Source organism: Bos indicus, chromosome 3 (genome assembly GCF_029378745.1).
Source record: "Bos indicus isolate NIAB-ARS_2022 breed Sahiwal x Tharparkar chromosome 3, NIAB-ARS_B.indTharparkar_mat_pri_1.0, whole genome shotgun sequence".
NCBI lineage: Eukaryota > Metazoa > Chordata > Mammalia > Artiodactyla > Bovidae > Bos > Bos indicus.
In genome coordinates this window covers 84,634,018-84,653,935 of record NC_091762.1, presented here as the reverse complement: position 1 = coordinate 84,653,935, position 19,918 = coordinate 84,634,018, and the positions used below count along the sequence as shown (strand labels likewise).

Genomic DNA, 19,918 nt, shown 5'->3' with positions numbered 1-19,918 from the left:
GTGGCCCACACAGTAGGAACAGTCTTTGAGAACTTAAGGAATTTTCTGGGTCACTCTAACAGCCCCAAACCCTTCCCCTCAGCCACAAACTCTATCAGGGTACTCTTAAGAACCTTCATTCCCAAGAAAGTTGGTTACTGTTTGAGGCAGGGTTGATTTACCTGATCAGTGTCATTTACAGCATAAGTGAGGAGCCAATGCCTTTTTATTTCAGTTCCTTTTAATGTGGCAAGTGACGCATGATCTTCTTCACGATGATTTAAGTTTATTGACTAACAAGTATTTTTGAGGCCTTTTGGAAGATTTTTGCTTCTGCTAAATAATTACTGTGAGAAAATGATGTCTGCCTTTGAAAGATTTTCACTTTAAGTTGTCTAAAACAGTAAGGGTACATGACAGTATACAATGTGTCAATTGTATAAATGTATAAGCTGTGTATTGCAGGAACTTGATTACCTAGAATACACACTTTATATATGAATATAATAGTATCCACTAAAATACTAAGTGTGTAGTATATATGCTCCAAGGATGAAAACAGTTATCATTGGTTAGAATTTGAGTAAAACCATCAGTTTCAGTAAAAACTGAGGAGTGACCTAGTGGTACTCATCACATGCTAAACACTGTATTTCCCACTTTCATGGATATAATCTCATAAAATTCCATAGTGCTGTTCCTTGATGAAAGAGCTGAAGCCTCTAATGGTGACTTGACCATGAAGGACCTTTGGAGGGAATATGGCACCGTGGCTAAAAGCTCAGGCGGTGGTGTCAGACCTGTGTTTAAATTCTACCTCTGTTCTTTCTTTCCTTTGTAATTTTGAATAGGTTATTTACCCTCACAGAGTACTGATTTATTTCTTCTTTGAAGTGGTACAGTAATAATATTACTGACATGTTGAAGAATTAAATAAGATAATATATATAACATGCTCACAATAGTATCTTTCATAGGACTTTACACTAAATAAAAGTTGGCTGTTGTTCAGTATTCCTTGTATTATTTTTCTAGTTAGTATAATCCAGCCATACTTTTTCACTTACTTAAAATGACCTCATTCCTCCTGACTGTCTTATTTTTGTTGTTCTATTTTTCTGTTTTGATCTCCACCCAATCTTTTGGAATAGATAAGTAAACTGAATTATGTCAGTGTTGTGGGGTGGAGGATTGATTTTATCACTTTGAATAGCCTATCACTGATTTGTCAGGATTTGTTCATTTCCCAAGCCTCAGAAATTCTCTACATTGTTGCTGGGCTCCCATATTAAATATGCACTGTCTTGCTATTCCTCTCCTCATCCTGGTATTTTGGTGGTATTTTACGTATCAAAGTTGTCTTTTCACAGCAGGCATTAAAAAAGAGAGAGAGAAAGAGACCTCTGAAGGCTTGTTTTCAGTGTCATAAACAGCTACATCTTATTTTTTGTTGACATTTTAAAGAGTGATATTTATAGACTAGTTTCACTCTTTATTTCCCGCTTGACTTATAGGTGATGCTTATATGTCTCTTTTTTACATATAATATATTTATGTATAATCGGCTTGAAGTTGTGTCCAGAGGTACTCGTTTTATTTTCACTGTTGAGAACTGGTGGGCTGCTGGGGTGTGTGGCGCTCGTGTTTGGGTCTGGCTGCCCCTCTCGCAGGCCTGCGGTTCATCTGTCTTCATAAAATGGCCGGCAAGCTGTTCACATGCAAATATAAATTGAGAGCATGAGAGGCCTGGCATGCCTTTCTGGAGCTGCTGTAATACCGATATTGTGCATTTCCCATTCCAAAAAGCAACCAGGATTGAGCCCGAATTTTTCGGCCAAAGACGAGGAGAGACTAGCCAAGTTCATTGTTAACCGCAGATCACTTGGTGCCACCTCAGGGTTCACAGGACCATTTGGGAAGGATCATGTGAGTTCAAAGAAAGAAAGTGGTAATATCCAGGAGAGAAAATAATAAATTCCTGTGTTTCAAATTTCTATTTATTTCAGAGAAAGAGATGTTGCTTCATCTTAGACAGTTCCAACTGGAGTTCAGACTAGAGGAACACCAGCCTCTTGGGTTTCCTCTTTCTGCCTTTTGTCAATCTCAGATAAAGTTATTTGAGGAAAAAATTATTTTTTCCCTCTTTTTTAAATGTATAATCCCTGAAGGAAAATAAATGAAGATTTCTGGACTAGGTATTTACATGCATTAGATGACTTTCTGGGGCTGCTTTGATCAAGTCTTCTTTCATTTCATTACCCCAGATTATGGAAGATGAGTTCCTGAAAGGTTTTTGTTTGTTTGTTTGTTTCATTTTTAAGAAGAGAACACTCATAAATGTATCAACAAAACTCTTAAAGGACTTTTGAAATCTTGGTGGATGAAGAAGTGACAGACTCTGATCTTCAAATAAAGTGGGAACTCATTATTCCTTCTTTATGTATATATTCGAGGGGAAATAGTATTCTTTTTATCCTAGCTCTTGAAGAGAAAGGTAATGGGAAACGAATGGTATTTTCCTAGTAAACCATGGAGAATGAATAGACAAATGGTAACATGCTGTTTCATCCAAAACCATAAACTAGGCCATGTAACTTTACCTAAAGTGGATGCAGCTGTTTCTTCCCTGCCCAACTAGTCTCTTTATTTCTACAGAATTTTTGCTTTCTTTTCTTGTACTCCCTTAAGACTCAACTGTAAAAGAAAACAAATCTTTGTCCAATTAGAGTATTACATGGGAATTTTGAAGGAATTATCTGAAACCCAGAGATAAAATGTCAGAATCACTGAAACTCAACACTGGTATAATGTAATGATTCAGAACTCCACCTCTAGAGTCAAACAGGCCTGAGTTCAAATGAAACGAAGGCTGGGGGACTTTGAGTAAGGTGTCGCCCCAATCTCAGTCTTCTTATCAGTAAAATAGGAACACTAAAAGACCCTAACTCCTGAGTAACAAAATGAGAATATGCCTGTGAAACAGCATAATGTGGGTTCATAGTAAGCACTCAAAGATAACCATCAGGACTCGCCAGCTAAAGCTCAGATCTGTAATGAGATACACATATTCAAAAGGAAACAAGCTGGGAGACTTGGAGTAGAAAGAGGAAGAGTGTCAGCAATAAACCAAGACTCTATAGAGACATCTTCTGTAGATACCTACCCTGTTCTGAAATGTCAGGTTTAAGTCTCTTAAACCTGTCCATAATCCCTATAGTGGCATATCTATTTTGTTGTTTAGTTCTATTCTTCACATTCTGTTTCCCTCTCAGGAGCTGAGAACTACAGAAGTGATGCAGAATTGCTAGGGCCTTCAGAATGAATGCCCAAGAAGGTTATTCTAGAAAGAAGGGACTTCACTTAGATGTCTTCAATTTGGGCTGAATTTTTCCTTGGCACAAACCAAATAGAATCTCACTTATTAAAAACTATAAGCTGTTGATGGACGGAATTCATGACCAATTTCGGATGCTTTGAACATGACACATACCTAGTATTTATTAAAATTAATAGGTAGACAAATAAACTGTCATTGTCCCCAAATAGTTTTTGAGTATTTGCTTGTTATTGATTTATCAAGGGAAAAAAAAAAAAAAAAAAAAACCCTGGAGAAGTTGAAAATCTAATTTGAGAATGGGGGAAAGTTCTGTAGTGGTACATAGTTTTTGAGTATTTGCTCACTGTTGATTTACCAAGAGGTTTTTAAGAAAAAATAAAAACCCTGAAGAAGTTGAAATGTAATTTGGTTGTGGGGAAAAGTTGTATAGTTGTACATGTATGACAAACGGACATACATACACAGATATGACTAATAGTGCTGGGAAGCCAAAGCTCGGGGCTATTCTAATGGACAGAGTAGATCAAGTTGTAACTCCACCCTCACCCCACCCTAATGAGCAGGTGTGATCAAAGATATGAAATACCATCCTGTTCGTTTATAGTTGATGACCATAAAGAATGGAATCTGACCAAGTTTTCAGCCTAACTGTTATCATTCATTTAATCCTTTTGCATGTTACAGAAATCCCCTTTCTGGTTTTTCAAGAGCTCCTGAAGGTTTAAAGCCTTATCTGTTAGACTGTGACTTAGAAGATCTACTCATACCACCTTTGTGAATTCCCAGGAGGTACTTTGGCTACTGTTAAAAAGAGTATCTGTGGCACAGAATACTTGCAGTGCTTCCTCGGTATTTACAGGGCCTGTGAACAGTCCTCCATAGCTTGCGTTCTGTGTGGCATCAGGTCATGCATTGATGAGGGAGAGGCTCATGTGATAGCCCTCCTGCTTAATTCCAGGCACACTTCCGTGGGGCCACACTGAGGCAGTGACTGAGGGAAGAGCGTCGTCCAGCCCTGGCACTCTGAAAGCACACCCCCAGTGGGGACTCCCTGTGCACGCACCCTTAACTAAAACCAGAGAAGACCACATACAGTTCCTGTGCCAGAAGAAGAAAAGCTGTGTCACATGTATTTGATTGGAGTTTGTTTTTCCTGTTTACTATCTCTCATCACTTGTACAAGCTGCTAAAATAATAATAATCTCATCTTAGTGGTTTTAAAAATGTGATATTTATAGCAGGAAATCAGAGTTGGTATTTAGATAATTTTCTTTAGGTTTAATCATGTTGGCTCTTCCTTATCTACCTGGTAGTTGCATGTGTGTTGGTGGCATCAACTCTCAGGTGGGCCACTTGCCATCAGTGGAAAGCCATTAATCATGATGTTTGCCTCAGATTTTGAAAATTTCCAGCTCTATCTGCCAGTTCAAAAATCACCCTGGAGTATTGGTTGGATCTCGTGTTCATGTTCAGCATCTTTGTTTATGTCCTTCCTATCTTGTATCACCAAACTAGGTATTGTTGCTAAGTGTTGCTAGATGAACAGGGAATCTCAACTGTTAGTATTTCATTGGTGGGCTTCCCTGGTGGCTCAGACGGTAAAGCATCTGTCTGCAATGCAGGGGACCTGCGTTCGATCCCTGGGTCGGGAAGATCCCCTGGAGAAGGAAATGGCACCCGACTCCAGTATTCTTACCTGGAAAATCCCATGGGCGGTGGAGCCTGGTAGGCTACCGTCCATGGAGTCCCAAAGAATCGAACACCACTGAGCGACTTCACTTTCACTTTCATTAGTAACTCATTTCTGTATTTTGATTATTTCAGTACTTACGAAATAACTTCCAAGGATATTGACTTCCTGACTTAAGATTTGTATGCAGGATTAACTCTGTAACTTGGTGGTGAGCTAAGAAATATAAATTTATATTTCTTTTTTGGACAAACATTCTTTTATCTGATAATATTTTCATTACAAAGTTCAGGCCTTCCACTTTCATTTTTTTCTCATTACTTCCTCAAATATATGGGAGATATATTGCAGTATGATATATAATATTAGTACATAGTTGGAAGGTAAAATAAAATTCGTAATTCTAAATGTTAAGAATTGTTTCTTGCTACTGAATGGACTGCTGTTTCAGGAACTATTTTGATTATTGGTCATTTTAGTTGTGTCATTTTAGGAATTTTGAAGGCAGTGCACAGCTGAACAGTTAACATTTTATTGGGAAAGCAGGAGCACTCTAGCACCATTGACTTGTAAATAAAGCTTGTCAATATTTCATAATTTGCATGACTTTCTTTTACAATTACCTAGCAACAGTTATTCTCAACAGTGTTCTTTCCAAAAACCCTGCAGGGACAGACACAGTAGAGTGACCACCAAAATAGCAGCAATAACAGTAATGATCAATATTCTAAATATTGTAAAGGTCCCAACTCAGGGAAACATTAAAACCTAAATGCCTTTTGGTTTCCAGATCTGTGTAATTAAATTCTGACTGATGAATTTTCAGCAATGAGATGGAGCTAGTCTATCTTGTTTTAGAGACTGGGGAACTAGAATTTGGTTTAATCTAAAATGTCAGTCTGAGGCCAGGTGAATTGTGCTTTCTTAAATATTGTTAGCAAATGTGATCCATCATGGTTTGCAGGGGCTCTTTAGAAATGCCTCCAAACAAAGTAAATTCTTGAATCTTGCATTTGGAAAGATGAGGTACCAGGTGAGACTGGAGGCTTCCCCTACAGGCTTAACACAGTATAGAGTACTCCAAGCTTTATTTACCACAGGATCCAGGGTAGTAAAAGAGCCTTTTCAACTGAAAAGAGGCGGAGGAAATTTGTCATTTTAAAAAAGTCGTTTACTTCTCACATTAAGGGTATTTTATTATCTACATATACAGGTTAACTAGGTGAACAGACTTCAAGTGGTTGGCTAGTAGCCAAAATAAGGAATGGATTAGACTCCTATTCCCCTGATTTCCAAATTCTGAAAAGGACTGGCTGGGTGGTCTCTTCCAGACACAGCCCTCCCTACCCCCACCCCCCGCAACCCCGTTCCCCCAACCAGTCCCTCACGCACAAACTGTATAGAGGAGAGAAGACATAAAGGGGTGTCTTTCTGTTCCTCAAATTTGTTCTGTGTCCATGACTCGTGGTCCAGGAGAAACAACCGTTTGGATGTAACAGAATAGAAACATCAAATAGAAAAGTGATTTTAAGTGTTTGTCTATAATTTATATGGGATTGTGTAAATATATCCATAGATCTCGATTCTCAAAACCGGAAGCAATGCTGTTCATATTTGAATTGGGCTCAGAAAAGAAATCAAATGAGGGGCCGCCATCAAATCACAGTGACGTGGAGAAGCTGTGGAGGATGGTGCGCCCGGTGGTCAGTGGTGGCGCCATCTGCACTGCTCTCTGCTCCCTGGGTTTTTCCCTGGACAGGCCCTGATAGAACCTTTGGCAGATCTTCTCAGAAGGACCTGCAGTGCACTCCCAATGGTCGCTTTCATGTACCTCTCTCTGTCACTGAAAAATCCACATGGTGAATTATCAGGGAGGCTAGTTTGGGTCAGGAATAGTGTATAAGCTCTCTTTGCCACACACAATAGGGTCTGATTTGACACTTGAGGGTGAATTTGTTGATTTAAATCCTGTATATCATTTTGGGGAAAGAATTATCCATTTGTGGATCATATTAGTAAACTGAATGCAATATAAATAATTTATTTGGGGATTTGGAGCCGCTAATCCAGATTGATTAGTTGTCTGCTAGAAAAATTCATGTGGCCACAAGGACTTTTGGCACCTTTTCCCTCTCCAGCTTCCTCATTCTTTTTCTCTTCTTCAGGTTTCACTCAGCTCCAGGCAACTCTGTTCCCTTGGCATTGCCTTGTTAAGGAAATCTACTGGGATAGTGCAAATCGCAAATCGAGGTGGGGGGAGGGGTAGTATTTACAGCGGATTACTCTGCCCCTTCTCAATTGTTAAGTTCTATACTTGGTTGATTTTAACCCAAAGTGAACAGGGGAGTCTCATATGCCTTAGCCACAGGCATCATATGGCGAATCCAAAGAGAAAAGTATAAAGGATGTGGTGGTGAATCCTAGCAAAACAGGAATAGATTTCCAACAATCTCTCCATGAAGGAAAGTCAGTGTTTTCTTAGATCTCTGTAGGTATTTTGCAACCAGAGAGCTTCTCAGCAAGCTGAATTTGTAAACTCAAGAGATGAACAAATAGAAGCCAAATCACAGTTTCTGAATAGGTGGGATTAGCAAAGGAGAGCTGCCATTATAAGCCTGACACCGAGCATCTGCTAAGGAGAAATCAGTTGTCCAAGCCACTTAAAGACCTGCACCTCAATTTTCTTATAAGTCATCTGCTTGCTCAGTCACTCAGTCATGTCCAACTCTTTGTGACCCCATGGAATGCTGCCAATCAGGCTCCTCTGTCCATGGGATTCTCCAGGCAAGAATATTGGAGTGAGTTGCCATTCCCTTTTCCAGGGGATCTTGCCAACCCAGGGATCGAATCTGTATCTCTTTTGTTTCCTGCATTGGCAGGCAGATTCTTTACCACTGAGCCACCTGGGAGCCGAGATAGTTATGAAGAGTCTGCGGGGTACATTGGACTATATACTAGATGCACTGAGGGACAACAGGGATGGATCAGACTTCCTGTTCTGGAGGACCTGGTAATCTAGTAAGGGGAAAAAGGCTGCATTCATCCTTTCAGCAAATATTTATCAGATGTATTCTCAGAACCAGATTGACTGAGTAAAACAGATAACATCTCTGCTGGAAGAAAACACACATAATGTAACAAGTGATGTTAAATATTATGAAGAAAAACAAAGCTAGATAAAGAAAAACGGGGCTTTCTAGGTGACACTAGAGGTAAAGAACCCCCTGCCAGTGCAGGAGACAAGCGATATGGTTCCATCCCTGGGTCGGGAAGATCACCTGGAGGAAAGCATGGCAATCCACTCCTGTATTTTTGTCTGGAGAATCCCATGGACAGAGGAGCCTGGGGGGCTACAGAGTTGGACAGGACTGAAGTGACTTAGCACGCATGCACACACAAGGGCTCAACAGTGGAGTATAGGGCACTATTTTACAGAAGGTAGTCAGGGAAGGCCTTTTTGACCTGTTGACTTTTGAGCTAAGACTTGATGATAGTAAAGATGAGGACTATGCAGATATTTGGGACTTCTCTTCTAGAAAGAGGGAACAGAAATGGAAAGACCCAGAGGCATGTGGGAGGAACAGTCAGGGTTAGGGTGGCTTGTGGTACATCAGTGAAAGAAGAGCAGTTGGCAGCAGGGCTAGCAGGAAGCCAAATTATGTTGAACTTTGTTGGCCAAGGAAAGACACAGCAAATCTTTGATAAACTATAATATGCTTGACAAAGGAACGCACATACCAAATCCATTCATTACTTGCTGTGGTGGCTATGCCCTGAGCCCTTGCGCTGTGTTAGATACTTAATGTTGAGTGGTGAACAAAGCAAAAAGGCCTAATTCATAGCATTGTCAAAGGAGACTGTCGTCTGCCATGGCAGTATCTTTTAGTATCCTGAAAGGTTTTCCCTTATGCATATGTTACTGAAAAAAGAGTCACTTGCATAGGATATTTGGCTTCACATACACTCTCATGCAAACAATTCTTTTTTTTTTTTTTTTTTTTAATTTAATGGAGATCTAAATCTGTGGGGCTGCAGTTTAACCCTTATCTCAGGACTCTGTTTAGATTGTAAATCCTCAGGTCTCAAGTCCATGACCACGAAGCTTGATATTTTTTCCTCCCAATTGTTGCTAGATTTAGCAAATAAAAACACAAGATACCAAGTTAAATTTGCTTTGCAGAACCACAACAAATAATTATTTTAGTATTACATGGGCTCTATTTATTACAAAAAAGGACTTGTTTATCTAAACCAAGTCACGTATTTTATCTGGCCACCAGTCCTAGTTCTCTGCACACTCCCATGGAGGTTTCACGGGCAGCAGTAAGAGCAGTACTGGAAAAGGTTCAATTAGTCTGTGATGATTTCAGTGATCACAAAGGGTCAAACCACTGGAATTTAACCTGCTGGAAATGAGACCTGAGAAGAGTATCGCAAAGTTCTAATGACTCAACTGCTTAAATTCCATTCATTCTGCATCTGCCGGTAGCCCAGTCGTTGTCTTGGAACAATAAGCCACTTGTGTGGCATAGTCAGTAGGTACAATACTGTAGTTGAGAGCCATTCAACCCATCCAGGTCAGTGTGTAAGTTTAATTAGTGGAACTGTAATTGAGTAAGGCATAGGGACATCGTGTGAGTCACTTCTTCAAAGGAAGTATATCTTGTCGCAAGTCCTAGTTATTGGCAGACTGTTTGCCTCATGAAAGATGGTGAAAGTAGAAAATCAGTCAAATCACACAGCACTGGAAAAGTCCACATTCAAAAGTAACGTAGAGAAAAGACCTTTAGGTTGACTTGAAAATAGACGGTGCTATTTTCTTTATGCTCTACAGGAATATAAATATATATTATGTTCTCATTTAGGGCTGTTTCACTAGCTGTGACAAAACATGTTTGAATGTGTCATAAGAACATGATGTGGTCTTTGTACCCTCCAACTTAAAGAAAGGGTAATGTCCACAGATTCAAGGAAAGCACTTTTGGAAATGAGAGCTAAACTGTGTTGAGCTTTGGAGCCAGGTAATAATGAATATTACAAATTTAACAAAAATAATGAATTTGCTGGCAACAGTCATGCTATTGATAATAGCTCCCATTTGTTGTGGGTTTACCATGTGCTGGTGTGGTAGTTTAGGTCTCCCAAGAAGAATATGCCCTTACAGAATTAGATGTACAGGGATTTTGGGGGCTAAAATCTGTGAGCTATAAAGGGAGGGAGCCAGGTTGGCTGCAGGGGCTTCAGACTACAATACTGATCTGATACCTGTGAGAGGAGAGAGGAAAGGAAGAAGGATTGGAGAGGAAGAATCTTAGATGTGAGGGAGCTTCTAAGAAAAGTTTTGTACAGGCCAGTGGAAAGTCTTTGAGCCAGTCACTAGTTATAAAGTTTTTTTTGTCTTCCCATAGGAACCAGTCTGCATTAGTATCCTCTTCTTTAATCATTTACTGGGAGCCTGGAGGAAGCTCTCTGGAACAAACATGGTAGTAAATCCAGAGGGGAGCGATTGGAGTTGTCAGGCAGTGGTGCTTCTTGTCACATGTGATACGAGGGCCACCACAGCAAGGCACTGTGCCAAGAGTTCTAGATTCATGATCTTATTTCACTCTAATACAACCCTTGGAGATCGGTATTATTAGTGTACCCATTTTACAGATGAGGAAACTGAGACACAAAAGAATTTAGCTGGCTTTCCCACAGTTAAGAAGGCAGAAAGAGTACTCACAGGACAGAGTTTTCACACTTACATGTCAGAAGCTAATTGCTTAACCATGACCTTGCATTATAGAAAGAACAGTATTCAAACTCTGGTCCTATAACTTATTGATGACGTAAATTTGGGCAAACTCTTGGACTTGTGTTTTCTCATTTATAAGGTGGGATGCCATCACCTCGTCAGGAAGTGTATTTTAGTTGCTGTTTTGTTTTGAGCTTAAGCGGTGTTCGTTCCTTTCCTTCCCCGTGTTGTTCGCTCCTTTAGGATGGGCATCTCATACTGTTAGGTATCTGCCTCAGCCTTGCTCAGGCACCCACAGGCTTAATTAATCCTGGGAACTAAAAGGACTGTTTCTATGCAGATTATGTATATGGATATATCTCTGTGGATGTGTGTGTGTATAAATTGCCCCGAACTTGTAGTGATTCATAGGAGATACACAATAAAGGGTAGTCTACCTTTCTTTCATCCACCTCTTTGCTTCATGGAAACGAACTCTGTGCTAGATGGCAATCTGAAATGTGTCGTTTTCTTGTTTTTAATTTTGGGGGCAAAATTACATTCTTTTGGGAAAATTATGTTCTTATTTTTCGTATGAACATTTTTACTCTTTTTCCTACAATCTCAGCACTATTCTTATATGGATCAACAGTGAATATTTTTAAACAGTGGACTAAATTTTCATTTGATTTTTGTGCTGAAGGTGGAGTGTATAAAAGTAGTTGTAAGGTGTTTATACCAGATGCCATTGTATTTGTTGGACGGTGTAAAACAATTATGACTGCCAATAAATTTGAAAGTATTTCACTTGGAAAAGACGTAGGAATGTAGTTTATTGAAAACATAAAAATAAGGAGTTTATTTCCACTCCCCATTTTTGTGCAGTACAATAGAAATTTGTACATCATCCCTTTGATTTTAGATTTCTGAATTATTTAAAAGAATCGGTTAATTCTCCATTTCAAGTGAGTAAGACAAAGTTCATTAGGATATCTGATTCCTAGCATGTCCCCCATTCACAGATCATGTTAACTCCTTAGAGAGGTTTATCTTTTAAAATTGCAAATGCTGTCCAAACTGAAAGCTTTTCAATTTAATGCCTTCTTACAGTTTGGGACTATAAGTAAGATCTTTAATACAGAGAAGGGATGAGTCACCTTGTCAGAGCATCAGTCAGTTCTAAAGGTAGCAGTGCTCAGGACATGCATGTGCAGTGAGTTCTAGTAGATTTGCAAATTGCTCTCATGAAAGATATATAAGTAAAATTCAACAGGCGCCAACAGTGCTCCTGACCAGTGGTTACCTACTGGTGGTTCTTGAATGGAGTCAAAGAAAAAAAATCTTAAAAGAAATGGTGCATTTTTCCCTAGATAATAAGATGCATAGGCTGACAATTTTTGCTTTTGACTTTGTGAGTTCACTGGTCATATAATACAGAGAGAGACCTGTTTGGCAGTTGTAGTTTGAATTCATCTAATAAAAGATGGAGGAGAGATAAATGATCCAGTATTTAGTAAAGATGGTAAGTTAAATACTTTGAAAAATAGGCTCCATGAGAGGGAAAATATTTTAAGATGTCTTTAACAGTGAAAAGATACAGAAGACTCTGTGGTAGACCAGTAGTTAATAATAGCCTTTAACTTTCCCTTTGGAAGGAGAAGGGAAAAGAGAAAAGCAGGTACCAGGGAGAGCCAATAAAGAGGAGTTGTGCCCAGGGCTACTCATCATCTCCATAATGCATCCTTTTATTCATCTCAACAGATATTATTAAACTTAATTCTGTCTAAGCAGAATTGATAGTAAGGGCCACAGGAAAAAGCCTCTCAAAGTAAGAGACTTGGGTAGAACTTCTCTATATAAATTGACCCAGGACATCATACCTTCAGAATACAGTAGCTTAACAAAGTTTGGGTCGCCTAATCATACATTGTTGTGTTGGGCATTTGTGTTCTGGGTTCAGAGCTCTTCCTGTGTGGATTCTGTGCATCAGTAGGAGTGGTGAGAAAACTGACTTCAGTAGAATAATAGTGTGTACTAGGCACTTTAAATTGTTGCACTGTGTTGTCTTAATTTGGCCTAATCTAAGACCTAGAGGATGAGGTTCAGGGAGGCTGAGGCACAGATTCATGGTCAACAGCTAGCGAGTGGCAGAGGAAGTGTTGCTTTGCTTTTCTGGGGAAGGCTCTGGCATTGTACGGATGATAAGCAGTGAGGTGCTTTGAAATGTCTTGGAATGCTTTACACTCAGCACTGATAATAATCTCAAATAATTTGTATTATTAGTACAATAATTGTATTATTTCAATGTGTTTTCTCTATGTCATGCCCCTTCTTCCCAGGGAAATAGCAAACATGAGGTTAGAGAATGACAGTGGTGATGATACACCTATGATGGGACAGTAGTGGTTAATCAGTTAAAACTAGACAATCGCGTCACTTGTTTCAGCTGAACATCAACTAATGTAAAGAGTAATACGTCACAGTATGCTTAAAATTAAACCAATAAGAAAGATTTGCAGAACTCCACATTTCCCTTGGGATAATGTTATATACCATGGGTCACATGTGACAATCTGACATAGGTACCAAGTGAGGGAGAGGGCATTATTAATAACAAATGCATCATTATTTTTTAGAAGATGCAAAATAAAGATAAATAGAAGCCCTAATGTCTTCTTCCGGTCTCCCTAATACGTATTTTGAGGACATTGCTATTCTAGATAATGTAGAATAGACTACCCTTGGGGGAAGAAATCAATGTTTGCAGGAAAGAATTCTGTTCCAAACATAGTATCTGGCAATCAAATAAATATTTTGGGGTGAATGATGAGTGAACAAATGAGTGAATCTGGCCTTCGGGAGCTTAAAGTTTTTCCCACTCCCATCCCTATCTTGCCCCTTCCCACCTTCCTCTCCCCACTGATACCCACTAGTTTGTTCTCTATACCTTTGAAAAAGTCTTTTTCTCAAACTGAGATATAGTTGACATGTAACATCTTGCATGTCTGAAACTGATTTGATACCTTTAGACTGCAATATGATTGCCATTGTAGCATTAGGTGACACGTCTATGGCATTACACAATTACCATTTTCTAGTGTGGGGAACAATTAGGATCTAGTCTCTTAGCAAGTCTAATGTGCATAATATAGTATTGTTGTCTGTAATCACCATACTGTGTATTAGAGCTCCTGACTGACTTATGCACTAGTTATATATGCACCCTGAAGTAACATCGCTTGCATTTTCCCACCCCTAGTCCCTGATAACCACCATTTTAGGCGTTCAGAGTTTTTTCAGGGAAATTTATATTTAAAAGTAATTCCACCCCTTTCCAATTCATCTTTTCTTAGTCATCTGTATATTTATTATTCATAGTGTATTGCTACTCCTTGTGTTAGGCAATGGGAATATAAAGATAAATGAGGTGCAGCCCAGTGTTCATCAAACATATATTCTAATAAGGAAGATGAATATTTAAATAAATATTTGCCATGAATTTTGACTGATCTCCTGAAGGTATTTAGGGTCCGTGATGAAAATGGGTACAAATGATAAAAGCTATGCAAGAAGCACCAATAGTTAAGCTATAGGTGTTCATACAAGAGCTTTATTAAACATTTGACCTAAATACTGAAATGTATGTTCCTAGATATTACCTGTGGCTTTCTTGCCCCTTAGAATGAGCTCAAACCTCCATTCCACACAAATACTGAAATGTATGTATGTTCCTAGATGTTGCCTATAACTTTCTTGCACCTTAGAATGAGCTCAAACCTCCACTCCACACTCTGAAACAATCTGAACCTCACCCAGTGTTTCTGCGTGTTTCTGGGAGGGCTTTCAGGCTAAGGTCCCTTCTGGTTCTCGGTTCCTACACCTGCAGTTAGTTTAAGTGATAGGTCTTTTTTCAAGCTGTACACTGCCCTCTCCCATGGCCTGTGCTGTAAATGTTGGGATGAGCCTTTTCTCCATAATTCTGTTCTGTGCACACATAGAACTTATCTGAGTTGCTGAGATTGGTGGAGTTGTGTGGTAATGGAGTGGGGGCGGGAGCTCTCAGAATACACAAGCCACTTCATACTGATTTTACACACTCTGCTCCTCCAAACACGGGGCGGCTGTGCCACGTTGCCATTGCCCTCTCTTTCCCCCTTACCCTCTCCTCTCTGAGCTGCCTCTTGTTCTTGGGGTGGCTTAGTCACTAAGTTGGGTCCCTCTCTTGCGACCCTATGGACTATAGCCCATGAGGCTCCTCTGTCCATGGAATTTTCCATGCAAAAATACTGGAGTGGGTTGCCATTTCCTTCTCTAGGAGATCTTCCCGACCCAGGAATCGAACTTGGGTCTCCTTGCATTGCGGGCGGATTCTTTACAAATTGAGTCACCAGCGAAACCCTTCTTGTTCTTGTTTAGTTCTAAATGCAGAGGAGTTTCACTGTATCTAATTTCCTTGAATTTTACAATCTGATGTTCTTAGAGGGTCTCCTTTGTTAATAAGAAATGTACCACCAATATATTTTCCTAATCAAAGAATGCTAGTGCTCTTGATAATAAATGGGATTCTCAGCTTCTGTATATGTGTGAGAAAAGATATAGCGTCTTTATTAAGCAAAGAGAACATTTGATCCACCATGTAAGGCTCAATTTGACTAAGGCATTGTGTGTCTGAACAGTTTTTAATAACGATAGTCATATCATGTTTAATTCTTGGATGGCCAGTCATCCAGCATGTTTCCCTTGGAGTGAAGCTTGCTGACTTCCTGGCTGACAGATAGAAAGCATCCATAAATGAGAGACAGAGACAAAATTAAAATGTGACTTCTTTGGCATCCACCTTTCGAACCTAGGCCTTCCCCCACTTTACTCTAATTCAATTTAGGAGATGTTGGATGGAAACTAATACAGTTAAAAAGAACTTCATGTAATCTCACTAACATTCTTAGAACATGATGCTCAAGGTTTTCTGGTCAAGGATATTTGCATTTGCATTTATAGAACAGTTAGAGGCAGAATTCTGTGCGTGTGAAAAGTCCTTGCTCTGAGAATGACATTTCCAAGCTGTCAAAAATCTGATGCACTCAAAGCTAAACCCAAAATTGCCTTTTATTCTGTAAATATTGAAGAAAGGGCTTAGCATGGCACCACTGAACTTGCTAGCCAAGGAACTAGCCTACTGGGTCGGAATCAGAAAAGGGCTGTTGAGTTTAAATTGTCACAGAATTCAAGCTTGAAGGATGCAGTGAGAAAGTATTACAAGCAGTCATAGGCCCATGTTTTCCTGCCGGCCTCTCAGCCCCTTAACACTATTTTCTGGTGCGTCATTGGGGGTGTGAGAAAATTGCATGAATCTACGTTGTTTGACTGTTCTTATCTCTAACGTCTACAGTGAACCACAGAGATATTCACACTAAACCTTCACGCATTGTTCATCCAGTCAACCAATATTTATTTATTAAACATCTGCTGGATGCCTGACACTGTTCCAAGCATGAGTTACAGGGCTGATGAAGCCCAGAGAAGTAAAGAGATGTGCCTGAGATAACACATGAATTAGCAGTAGACCTGAGACCCTGAATATCATGTCCCCTATCAAAAATTCTTTCTACTCTATTATCACTCTGCCTTGCTTAGGCTTATTCTCCCCGCTGTCCCCCAAATAGACTGAAGTCCAATAGTTAGTTGAAAGGCTATTAAAATTGTTCTCTTCACTTTCCAAGTTGTAAAGTTTATTTGAAAGTCATTCATTCAGAATTTCGAATCATATTATGGCAATTTTCACATCTCACTTGTTTATGTATTTCTGGGAATAACATCTGCAAAGGCCAGCCTCATTATAAAGTAGATTGTAAACCCCATGAAGGCAGGGACTATTTATCCCTGATCATCCACCGTTTTTTCTTTAGTCCAGAGCCTACCATCCAGTGTGCGTGTGGGTGAATACCAGTTGTAAGTGCAGAACTGAATGACTCTCCCCGATGCCTTAGGGTACTGCTCTTGTCTGGCATGGTGTGCCTGCAGCACAAGCTCTCCAGAGAAGTCTGCTGCTGGGAAGGTGATAGATGATTTGATCTGTATTTGGTGGGCCTCTGCTTAGCCCTGCGTAGTTCCCAGCCCATTTCCTCCTGTTTCAGAGCCTTGATGGTCATCAAGCAACTTGCAGCTGTGCTTGCTGGATTGTGGTGGGAGCCTCTGAGGTTGGTGGTCCGCGGACACAGCAAGGTGCTTTTGTGGAGAGTTTGCTGCCTGTCGGGGAGGAGGGGTTTTCCCTGGGACTTGGCTGGGGCTGCGCATCTGCCGGTCCGCTCTGTTCCCCACCACTGCCATCCTCACCTGCCCGCAGCCGTCAGCTTCCCACCCTCTGAAGGAAAATCTTGTGTGAGGCCGAGCTGGGTGTAGCTTGTCGCAGTGTGAGACAAATGCGTGTCGCCTGGCCAAGCTGACTTTGACATGAAGGGATCTTTGCAATGGGAGACTGAGCAGAGCAAAGGAAGACAAGAATAAGATGGAAGTGGGTTCTTTGTGAGCATTTAAGCAAGTACATGTATGACAAGAAAGGCCAGTCCATGTGATTTTAACAAGCATCTTAAACTATACTTTATGGAGAAGCATAAATATAAGACCTGGTCTCTCTTGTTCACTCTTCTTTTCCTGTAGGGTAGAGAGCAAGCATGCAGTTTGAAGGAGTGATGAGCTTGACAGTTCTTCCTAGTAGGGGAAGCTGGGTTTTGGGAGGAAAAATCCAATCTTCTGATTTGAGCTTTGACAGGTGCATGGGTGCAAGAGGGATGGGACACCCCTAATTTTATCACCTTCCTGGCTGTGAAATGTTTTTGAAAACATTTGCATGTGGACTTTTCCACTTCCGAACTGACCCTGCAAATGTACTTAACCTTTTGTGTCTCAGCCTCCTCATCTGTGAAATGGAAACAGGTGATTCTTGCCTTTCTTCTCTCCCAAGGCTTTAGTAAAAGTATAATCAGATGACGTATCTGAAAGCACTAAGCAATCAAGCCATGTATAATACAATGAGCTGTTGTAATAACTTCAGGTCATCAGGAATTTCTTCATTTCCTTCCTTGATCCCCTGGAAAATGCTAGGAGGCTACTGAGTATATTTCATATTTTTCTCCTCTCAGTCCGGCAGTGCTCATTTTCAAGTAAATATGGTTTTAAAGCTGCTGCATGGGGAATGAATGTGCCTCTCCATGGGGAGTGTATTTTACTATGTGGCACATGGCTTCTCCCCACCCCTGCGTACCTACAGAAAGATATTCTTTCTGCATTTACTGTGGCACCACTTTTACCGATACTATTCTGAATGAAGTTGGAATTCTAACATTTTGAACATGATTGTTAAAAAGGTAAACATCCAAATTTACCTCAAAAAGCCCTAACAAACAGATACGTGAAGCCCACAGTTTCTGATGATATTCCATCTGGTCCAGAATGCATCGAAGGCACCTTCAGACTGTGTCAATATATCAGTGTTTGATTTTGAATTGACTCAGGTTTATTGTCTTAAACTCCCTTGAATCCCCAGTCCCTTTGCTTATTTGCATTGAGTATATTGTAAAAGTGCGTCTACACTCTTAGTTGGCTTTTGCTTAAACTTTTCTCTTTCTGGAACAATCAGGTCAGAGACAAAATAGGCTCTAACTCTGTGTATTTGTTGTTTTGGCGAATCGTGAGCATTACAGGGATATAGTTGTTTCCAGTAATTCCTATGTGTATTTAGTGATCTTAAGAGGAAATACTAGCATCCTTTTTCTTAAGCCACTGGTCTGAAAGATCTGTAAAGCATAGACTTGAAATTCTCTGACAAATTATCTCTAAGGTTCAGAAAGAAATTTTAAGCATCTTCTAATTCCAACTTTATCTCTGCCTTCAAGCCTCCATTTCTACCCACTAATAATCCCTGACTACCAGATACTTGTGTCTTCAAGATATCAAAGTTTGTTTTTAAAAAGAAAATATTAATAAGTTTCATAGAAGAAAACATCCAGTCTGTATTGGGAGCACTGTGGTACATTTTTTGTTTTCATGCATTTTTCTGGTTGAGCCAAATTCTCTCACCACACTTTCTCAGAAAAGTCTACAACTCATCCCATGTAGAAGTACAGCAGAACAAGCAAGGTTTAGTCATTGCCGAGACCTTTTTGGTTTTTTTGTTTTTTTTTTTTGCTTTGTGGTACCTGCTGAGGAGGCTCTTACTTATACTCTGACAAATATGACATAAATTGGTGGAGAAGAGCTTCCTTTGTTAAATGGTTCATTCATTTCACTGGCCTGATGTAAGTTATATGAACCACAATGAATCACAACAATTACTAGTTTAATTCCTTTTTTACCCTGGATTCATTTAAAAGGTTTGCTCTCTAAATATAGGACCTGTAGATAAAAGGTTTCTTTAAAAATCACTCTCTTTTCAAGATGTTTTCATTAGTTGGTATTCATTTAAGTGGGTTCTACTCTGCATACCATTAAAGGTGTGTGTAAATGTTTTTATTGGTTTCTTCCCTATCTTCCACTTTTATATTTCCTCCGTAAGAGGCAATGCCATTAACCTTAGCAGTGCTGAGTGTGATTGTCTTTCGATCAGCCCCATCATTGCAAACCACTGATCCATAGCTTACATTACTTAAACCACTGGTTCCTAAACAGAAAAATAGCCCCATTACCTTCCTTGGAATGGTGATAGGCTGTCTGAAAAATCCTTTCAAAAAGAAGAGTGAACAAAAATACTCCCTGGTTCCTTTGGGAATAGTCCTTTCTTTGATAGAAGTGTTTATAGTAGTGGAACCTAAGTTTCCTATTTTAACTACACATGAAACATTTATTGAGTCCCTGTTATGTTCACGGTGCTTTTTTGGACACACAGGTGATGCCAAGGTTTTTGGATGCAGTCCTTTAAGAGACGTACTTGTTTTCCTCCCAGTTAGACATGTATACTCCTAATAATAACACAAGATAAATATGCAAAGCGCTCTAAGAGGGAAGCAGACAAAGTGCTCAGCAGACATAGGCAAGAGAATGCTTGAATTCAGATTTTAGAGACAAGGAGTGGTAAGTTAGATTTCACCCAGCAGAGACGAAAAGTGAGGAGGAAGAAGGAAGAGGCATGTTCAAATCAGTGAAATAGCCGCCAGAGTCACTGTGTGGTCTGAACGTTTATGGTGAACTTTGAAAATAGCCA

At 39.8% G+C, this 19,918-nt stretch overlaps 1 protein-coding gene across 3 annotated transcripts in view; it reads left to right on the top strand.

The window, feature by feature from the left end:
• NFIA (nuclear factor I A) overlaps positions 1-19,918 on the top strand; it is a 399,012-nt gene that overhangs the window by 200,100 nt on the left and 178,994 nt on the right. The window lies entirely within an intron of this gene.